The following is a 9730-nucleotide window of genomic DNA, read 5'->3' as shown; positions in this document are numbered from 1 at the left end:
TTTCCTTACTCATTTTTGGAAGACTGTATATTTCTAAGCATTTTTCCATTTCTTTTAGATGGTCTCATTTTTTGACATTTAAATTTTCATAGTATTCTCTTTAATTCTTTGTAATTTTGTGTTGGTTGTTATTTCTCAACCTTTATTTCTGATTTTATTTATTTGATTTCTCTATCTTTTTTCTTGGTGGGTCTGGCTAAAGGTTTATAAATTTTGTTTATCCTTGCAAAGAACCAGTTCATGGTTTCATTGATCTTTTCTGTTTTTAAGTCTATTTCCACTCTAATTTGTATTTCCTTACAAGATGAGTATTTTAATAGCTTTTCCAAAATATTATCTATTTTCTTCTTTTATCTGATATTAAAACTTTGCAAATGGTGTTTTCTTAAAGATTAGTTATAATTTGGAATTTGAATTATAATTTGAATTGAAACTATATCAATGAACTTTTAATATTTTGTTTCATTAAAATCCATTGGTTTCTCTTGCAATTGGAATAGGTCATTGCTCCTGCATAATTTTGTAACACTACATTGATTATTTGAAAAATATTACTTCTTTGAGTTATGCAGGTCTTCCAAATGTTGACATATTTGAATATATAACATAAAAATTACACTTATTTATATCAGCATTAAACTTACCAGAAAAGTCTTTAAATACTTGTGGAACCACTAAGTTCATGATGGCTAATACAAGTTTTCCAAAATATTAACTTTTAATTTCTAATTTGAAAACTCAAATTATGTCATGGGTAATACACACTGTAAATTGTTTTCCTTAAGTAACATGTTAACTTTGTTAATTTTTCAGAGGATGACTGCCAAATATCCAGGTTGGAATAACCATAGTCTATTAGCTGTTCTTTCCAATTGAAATGGTGTTGGATTAAAAAGTGGTTAGTTCACCTTGCAACTTAATCACACAGGTGTTCTTCCTTGAGACAACCATTTTATTTCAGGATGAAGTAGCTGTGCTTTATGTCCATGTCCCATTCCATCACATGAAATGTTAAAAATATGTGGTCAAGGGTCATGATTTAATAAAAATTAATGCTTTCAAAAAACTATTCTATGGAGGCTGGTTGAATAAAATTGGCTCTCCCATCCCACATTTTCCTTGCAAGCATATTGTAATGTAGATTACAACGACTGGTGTTGTGGTTTCTTGCCACTCTCATGATTTGTGCTAAGGCACCAGCATTTTTATCTACTGTAGCTTTTACAATAGCAGTACATATGCCGACACGATAAAAAAGGGCAAATGATGCCTTAGTATTGTTATAAAAATAGTTTTCACCTTGAAGACCCCTCTGGAACTCCTAGGGCTCTATTAACCACATTTTGACAACTGTTACCCCAGAGATTAAGTGGAAGTCTTTGATTTTTTTCTTCTGTCTAATACAAAACAGGACTTTCCCCACTACTTGGCAAGGTTTTTTTTTTTTTTTTAAATATTTTATTTATTTGACAGAGATCATAAGTAGGCAGAGAGAGAGGGGGAAGCAGTCTCCCCGCTGAGCAGAGAGCCCGATGTGGGGCTCGATCCCAGGACCCTGAGATCGTCACCTGAGCTGAAGGCACAGGCTTAACCCACTGAGCCACCCAACTGCCCCTTGGCAAGGGTTTTAGAGGGCTTTAACTTATTTACTCCTCCCCTTCTCTACTTATAAATATTTTACTTGCATTTTAGTTCTCTATTCCATGTCCCGCAAGTCATTATTACTGTCTTTCATACAGTTGATATTAATTTACATCTACCCACACATTCAACTTTCCATCATTTTGTCATTGTTAACTATGTGTACAAGCTTTCTGCTCGAGTGCCTTTCAGTATTTCCTTTCTTGTGGGCTGCTGGTGAGTATTTTCTCAGCCTGAAAATATTCTTCTCCCAGTCTGAAAATGTCTTTATTTCACCTTTATTATTGAAGGATATTATTTCGCTGGGGAATTTTATGTTGACAAATTTTGTTTCCAATACTTTGTATATAGTGTTCTGTTGTCTTCTGGCTTTATTGTTCTGCAGAGAAGTCAGATGTTAATATTATTCTTTCTCTTTTGCAAGTAGTGTTTCTTTTTTCCTCCTCTCTGATTTTTAAGATTCTTCTCTTTGTCTTTGGCTTTCAGTTGAGTTAGTATGATCTAAGTGTGGTTCCCTTTGTGTTTATTTTGCTTGAGCGTTAATAGTGCCACTTGAATCTTTTAAGTATAATTTACACTTTTTGATAATTCTCAGCTATTATCTCTTGAGATATTGCTTCTTCCTCACTCTTTCTTCTGTTCTTCTGGGACTCCAGTTTCACATGTTAGACTTTTTGGTGGTTTCTCATATGTCTCTCACACTTTTCCCCTATCTTCAAGTCTCTCCATGCATCATTTTAGATATTTCCTTCTGACAGATCTTTCGGTTCACTGATTATTCCTTCAGCTGTATCTTGTTATTAAATCTATCCACTGATTTTTAAATTTCAGTCATTCAATTTTTCATTCATAGAATTTACATTTTATCCATTTTTATAGTTTCTGGTTCTCTGATGTAATCCTCAATCTTTTGCTTCCTAGAACATAATAAGCTAGTTATTTCAAAACTCTGGGTCAGATACTTCCACTTCCAGGAGGTCTTGTGGGAAATTTCCTTTTATGTAGTGCCTCTTTGTTTTCAGCCATGTAATTTTGTTTCCTTGTATGCCTTGTATGCACTAGGAAAAATGTAGAGATAAATTGAGTACTGGGTTTAATGCTGGTTTCTGGCATAGGCTACTAGCAAAGCCAGATGTGCTTAATACAATTAGGGGTGGAGATGTTTTAGACTGGGCTAATTCCTTCAGAAGGACAGCATATTATAGGGTGGATCCCTCTGAAGTCAGTTAAAAAACAAAACCCAACCAATTCTTCCATAAAAGGCAAAGAAAAAGAAAAGAATATCATAAGAAAAATAGATACTGTTTTGGTGTTGGTGGTTTACTAAGTCCCCCTTATGAATGGTCACTGAACTTTTATTTTTGTCCCACTAGTGATATGAATTTGTCAAAATTTCAGTCTCTCAGCCTCTCCTTCCAGAATCAGTGAGCACCTTTAGGGGAAAATCTATCCAAATGCTCAGCTTGTCTCATCGAGTTTCCTTCTTCTTCTGGATCTTGGCCATAAATCTTCACTATCTTGATAACTCTCCAATGCCTTCAGGCATTTGATTTTTAATTTAAAAGTTTATCCATATTTTCTAGGTTGTAGAGTGGTGAAGTTGGCCCTAATTACCTAGTCTGCCATTGCCAGAAATGTGGCAATCTGGTACGACTACTTTCAATTTGTCAATATCTAGGAGAATTGAAGGTATTTACATTCCATGACTGAGAAATTCTACACCTAAGAATATTTATCTTGGAGAGAAACTTTTGCAAATGTAAACAGTTTTTATAATAGCAATGCCAATCAACAGGGGAAATGGATAAATCAATTGTGGCATAGCCCTTTACAAATAATACAGCAGTGAAAATTAATGAATTAAAGTTAATGTATCAAAATGGGCATGAATATCATGAATGTAATATTGAGTAAAAATGTGATGTGCTGAAAAAAATGTGCGTGTGTAGTAATATTTACATTTTAGTGAAATATATGAAACTGATCATTTTAATAGGTTCTGAATTGGATACTCATTTATTTCTGGTGGGAGTGTAGGTCTGAGATCAGATTTGTACTCTTGGACAAAGATGTGTCAATTTTGCTGATAATGTCTTAGTTTTTAATGAGGTAGTAGGTACACCTGGTGCTTCTTGAGTTAAAAAAAACATTTTGGACAATCTTGAGTTGGTTAGTTTAGTCCATTTATATTTATTTAGATTATTGATTTATTTTTTATTGTTTCTATTATCTTTGTGATTTATCTTTTTCCAGTTTTTTCTATCATTCCCTTTTGTTCTTTCTTGCCTTTTGAGTTTTAAAAAAAAGTTATCCATTTGCTTTTTTTCTTATTCCATTTTTCTTATCCTTATACTGCATTGAAATGTATTCTTTCTTGTTATTGTTCTTCTGATCATCTTGGACACTAAACCATGCATATTTAGCTTAACAACCCATGAGATAAAGCATTATTGTAGTATCTTTTGAATAATAAGAGGGATAACCAAAATTAAATCACCACCTTTTTGACTTACATATTATTGTTTTCTAATATTTTAATTCTGTTATTTTCTTTAACTTTATAAATTGGACTATTATTATTTTAGACCCACACTTTTGTTAACTTTACATACATGTCTGTCAGCTTCTTTGCTCACCGTCCCCTCTTGGCATCTCACACTGCTCTTTTTGTGATCATTTGCTTTCCTTCCTTCGGGAATATCTGCTGGTTTACCATTAACCACACATGTCTGAATATATCTTCATTTTATTTTTGCCCTGCTGGGTACACAGTTTTGTGAAGTACCCAATTCTAGATTGACACTAAATGCACCTCTTCATGTGGAAGGTGCTCACAAATGCCTTCTGGCTGCATTGTTGGAGCCGAAAAGTTTTCCCTCACCCTTATTGTCATTCTTTTGAAAATTTTCTCTTCCTTTTGTCTGACTGCTTTAAAAATATTTTTGTCTTTGGTATTTTAAAGATTCACCATAGGAGGATTGAGGGGATTTAAAATATTGAATTTTACTTGGAATATATTATGATCCTGAATCTTGGATTTATATTTCTCATCTGTTCTAGAAACTTCTTAACTACTATCCCTTGAATATGACCTGTCTCTGCACTAACCTTCTGGGACTCTGATTAGATATATGTTAGCACTTCTCATTCTATTTTCATATCTCCTACATTTCCCTCTATGTTTTTCTATTTCACTGTCGCTTGGTACTGCAGTTTGGTAGTTTAATCAGACTCTTACTCTTGGGCTCATAAATTTTACTTTTAGTTGTGTATAATCAATCATCCTTTGAGGTTTTAAAAAATCAATCAAAATGTTCACTTTTAGAACTTTTATTTGGTTATCTTTCAAACCTCTTTGGTCATCCCTGATAATCTTTCGTTGATTGTTCATCTTTGTAATTCCTTCCTTTCTGTCCTTATACATTTCATACTTGATGTTATATATTATGTATCAGACTATTCAATCTCTGCCATCTTTGGATGTTTACATCTGTTGTTGTTGTCACTGCCACTCATGGACACGTGCCTCCTTCTGTTTCTGTGACTTTTCATTGTGGGGTCATTGCTTATCTTTAACCTGTGGGATGTTTGTAGGCCTAAACTGGGGATGCTTTCCTCCAGAGATTTCTAACTGGTTCTGTTGTGATTCAGGGCCACCAAAGACCTGGAGACACTTCTATTACCTTGAGCTTCCCAGATCTGCAAGGAATCACTAGGTTCAGCAACTCTGCCTTGATTTTGGTCCTAGGATCAGAAAGCAAATTGCAGTACTCTTGCTCACATTCAAGGCAATTAAACTCCTTCTCTCTGTGCATTGTTGGCTCATCCCAGCTTCAGGTCTAGCTCACATTTGGGGAAGGAATGGGGTGGGGGATTTGGAGACCCCATATGCCTTGTCAGCCCAACAATGTGTCAGAAGTCCTTGTTATTCAGGATAGTCTTGTTTTGACATGACAGGGTACCTTGGAGGACGTGGTGTGCTGTACTCCCAGTGTGGAAGTTCTTGAATTTTTCTGTACTAACTTTTTTTTTTTTTTTTTTTACTTCTTAAGCTCTCATAAAGATTACATAATAAAGGAAACTGTACTATCCACCTTGAAGGATAATTATAAGGATCAGGAAGCTTAGAAAGCCTCTAGCATTTTAGAAGATGCCAAATGTATGAAAGCTAATAGCAATGATGATGGTGATTAAATATTTGCAGGACTTAATTGACCATATATTGATTGTTGTAGAGGCACAGACCCCCATGCATATATTATCTCACTTAATCTTGTAACACCATTAACCAGGTAATATTCTTATTTTATAGACTAGGAAACAGGCTCAGAGAGTATAACAAAGAGCACCCATTTTTAAATGATAGAAAATATATGATGGTGCCTAATCCATTCATTCTTTGTTTTATTTTTAATTTTCTAATTTTTAAAATTTTAAAAACTTTTTCAGTGTTCCAGAATTCATTGTTTACGTACCACACCCAGTGCTCCACGCAATACGTGTCCTCCATTCATTCTGTGAACAGATACAAGCCAAGTGCATTTGAACCAGACCCTGTGCTGATAGGTAATAGGTGTTTGCTCTAGGAGGGACCTGGATAAAATCTGTTTTGAGGTGGGGCTTGGGATTCTGGTAATAATCTTTCTTCTATATATTACTTGGAACTCAGGGGCCCTGACTTACAAGCACTATAACTTTGTTTTAGGGCAGTCATTTAAGATGTGAGATGTGATGTGTGAGTTGCCATGTATCAATGATATTTAGTAATAAGTAATATCATTAGAATGGAATGATGGGCTTGAGTGGCACATCGCTTAAATACGTGGTGCTTTCTGGGGGAGCAGTGGCCTTTGGGTCCTCTGATACTTTCAAAGATCTGCCTGGGGTGACAGGAAGTGCACCACATTCTGTCTACTGCTGTCATCTTCTGGAATCTTCTATTACTCCTCACCACATCCAGCTCTTCCAGGGATCTCCAAGGTGCTGTGATACCAGCCCTACTTTTCCCACTGTGCTGGGTCCCACAGGCTGCTGGGATGGTGAAACCTGTGACTCTTGCTCTCCCCTAGAAGTAGGACTGTGTTCTTCAGCTCCCCCAGTCTTGGGAAGATAGGTCATAAGGCTTGGTTTTGTTGTGTTTATGGGCAATGGTGAGCCTGTGTTTTGGTGAGGGTCCATAACGTAGGAGTACCTGCCTTGGCCCCACCTTGAGAACTGTGACCTCAGTCTTTAAGCAGGACTCAACCTTTTATGTGCACTTATACATGGGGATGTGTGCTGGAGAGAGGGAATAGGAGGAGGGGGGGAATAAGGGAAGACTTTTATTTTACTTTTTCATCCAGTAAGTATTCATTTATTGAATTTGTACAACTACCAGGAGTCGGAGAGGGTATTCAAACTCATTTCTGTCTGGGTTCTGTAGCCCACATTCTGTTGTCAGCTAATACCCACCCTCTGGGGTGGTTATGAAGCTTGGAGATATTACACGCTTGGCTAGCACAGTGCCTTGCATTGTAAGAACTCAGTATGTACTATTGTCTTTCTTTCTGTTATACTCTCTGAGCAAAAGGAAATCTTAGAACAAAGTGAAAATCTGTTGCCTTGGAGAAGTTTGAGAAGAAACCAGAGTGTGTGGGAAGGAATTTGCTCGGCCTCGGCCTGGGCTGTTGCACTAGTTCTGGTGGACTCCCAGGGCCCCCCAGCTGATGGGGTGCATTTAACCACCTCCTGTTGGTTTTCTGTCCCCCCAGCATCCCCCACATGGTTCGGCAGGCATCATAGGCAGACGAGCTGGCGAGTTTGCACCTTTCAGTGATGAGCTTGGCTACGCTAAAGCTTATCTTTTATTTATTATGACTATGCTTATAATGAAGGGCTGCAAATCCGACAGATTGAATAACATCTCAAAGGCTGTACTTTTCATAGTTCTTGCAGTCTGGGTTGACTTGGGAGAAGAAAGAAAGGGAGAGAGACTCTTTGTGAGGAGAACATATTTTTTATGTGAATAGTCATTACAGAACATGATTACATTGTATTCATCTAACTGTGTAGAAATGATGCCAGCAAACACGACTCCTTTACTTTGCTGAGTAAAAGAAGTCCCAGTGGTTTAATAAGCTGAAGGAACACAAACAATGGAGGGAAGGGTGGGACAAAGCAGTGGCCTCTGCCTCCTTCCATCTGCTCCTGGGAAGGAGCCGAGGGTCAGACACGCAGTGTGGTTTGACCTCTCTCTCTGGACGTTTCACAGCATGATTCCGAGGCCGATCTTCCTTTATAAGGTGAGTGTTCTGATTGTCTGTCGCTGCAGCAAACCACACCACTATTGGGATAAAGCGATACTCACTTATCGTCATTGCTTCCTTTTTTTTTGTGGCGGTGGCTGGGCTCAGCAGGGCGGTTCTCGCCCAGGACGTGTCGGGAGCTGTGGTCAAGCGGCTTGACCACTTGAAGTCATCCTCACTCGTGTGTCAGGGGGTGCTGCTGGCTACTGGCTGGGCTCTCAGAGGGACGTCAGCCAGAACATTTGTGCATGGCCTCTCTATATGCCTCAGGCTCCTTCATGGCACCGTGGCTGAGTTCTCAGGGTGAGTGGTCTGTGAGACCCAAGGAGGCTGCCTTGCCTTCTATGACAGAGCCTCAGAGGTCACGCAGCTACACTTTTGCTGTCCTCCATTGTTAGATTCACCAGAATCACCAGGGGCAAGGGGAGGAGACACAGACTGCAGTCCTTGATGGAGAAGAGGCAAGACTCTGTTGGGAAATACTGTGGCTGTTCTGGAAAATGCCCTGGGAGTTGGGGGGCAGGTCATTGTGCCTATAAATGAGACACTAGCAGGTGAGGAGGTATGGGGAAAACAGCCTGGCATGGGTGTCAGGAGGGCTTGGATCCTGACTCTGATTTCTCCACTTCCCAGCGTGGGCAATCTGACCACGTGTTGGTGGACTCGGTCCCTCAGAGCCTGATTGACAAAGGTGTGGGGTGAGGGTGTGGGCATTTCTACCTGTTCTAGAGGGTTCTCCCTTTCCCTGGTCCTGATGTGTCTGGTGGGTTGCTGCTGACTTGTACAGTGTTTGAGGGTAAACTGCAGCAAGTCTTACCTTTCCTTTAAGATTGCTGTGATTTCGATGAAATACTGGGTTCTTTAGGTTGAGAGTCATGTTGGAGGCTGCCCTGTCACAGTCCTTTGCTTTGGGGGAATTTGCTCCTATATAACACAGTTTTCCCTGGGTCACGGCAAAGCCCTAGTGAAAGACTATGCTTGAGTGGGGGGGTGTAGAGGGGTGTGGTGGTGATGGACTAAGTGTGGGCTGTGTGGGTGGGTGCACCTGGGTTGGGATCCTGCCTCAGTGGCTCAGCTGGGAACCTTAGATAAGGCAAGACCCATCTCTGAGCCCCTCTTTCCCTGTCTCTAAAATGGGCTGATGCCCAGGTTGGCCATGGTGCACACACTACAAGGAGCACCTCCCACAGCATTGACCATGTGAATGGCACCCTCTGGAGGTGTGTACACAGAGTCTTGGTGGTCTCAATGACCTCTGCCATTCCTATCTGTTGTGAGGGCAAGAAGAGGGGTGGAAGGGAAGGGTAGGGGCAGAGTGAGCCTGGGTAGAGGAGAGTCTTAGCAAAGATATGCTCTCCCACCGTCCTGAACCCTCAGTGGGGACCCGCAAGGTTTCTGTCTCATCTGGCAACTTTACAGAGAGTGCCCTCCTCTCTCCCATGCTAAGTGCACACCTCTGGGCTCAGCCCTGGAGACCCCAGAGTGATCGGGTTCCTCACAACCCACAGCCTTGGGAAGGGCGCTCTTGCTGCCAGTAGTGATGCATGAAGCCACAAGTTTATTCCCTGTGGTTTATGTCCAGATCGAAAGCTCAGAAAGGTATTTCACTGGTCTTCTGATTAGTCCAGTGTGTTCTCAGACACACAGCTCATTGATTCTGCACCATCCCCTCTAGGCTGTGCGTGAAATGGCGAGTTGTGTGCGTGACATCCAGGCAAAACCGGATTTGAATTCCTGGCACTCAGCTGCCACGTACGGGCTGCACCAGTTGATCAGTTTCTCTGAGCCTCATTTTGTTATTTACA

Source organism: Meles meles, chromosome 6 (genome assembly GCF_922984935.1).
Source record: "Meles meles chromosome 6, mMelMel3.1 paternal haplotype, whole genome shotgun sequence".
NCBI lineage: Eukaryota > Metazoa > Chordata > Mammalia > Carnivora > Mustelidae > Meles > Meles meles.
The sequence above is the reverse complement of the archived record's forward strand: the minus strand, read 5'-3'. Positions refer to the sequence as shown.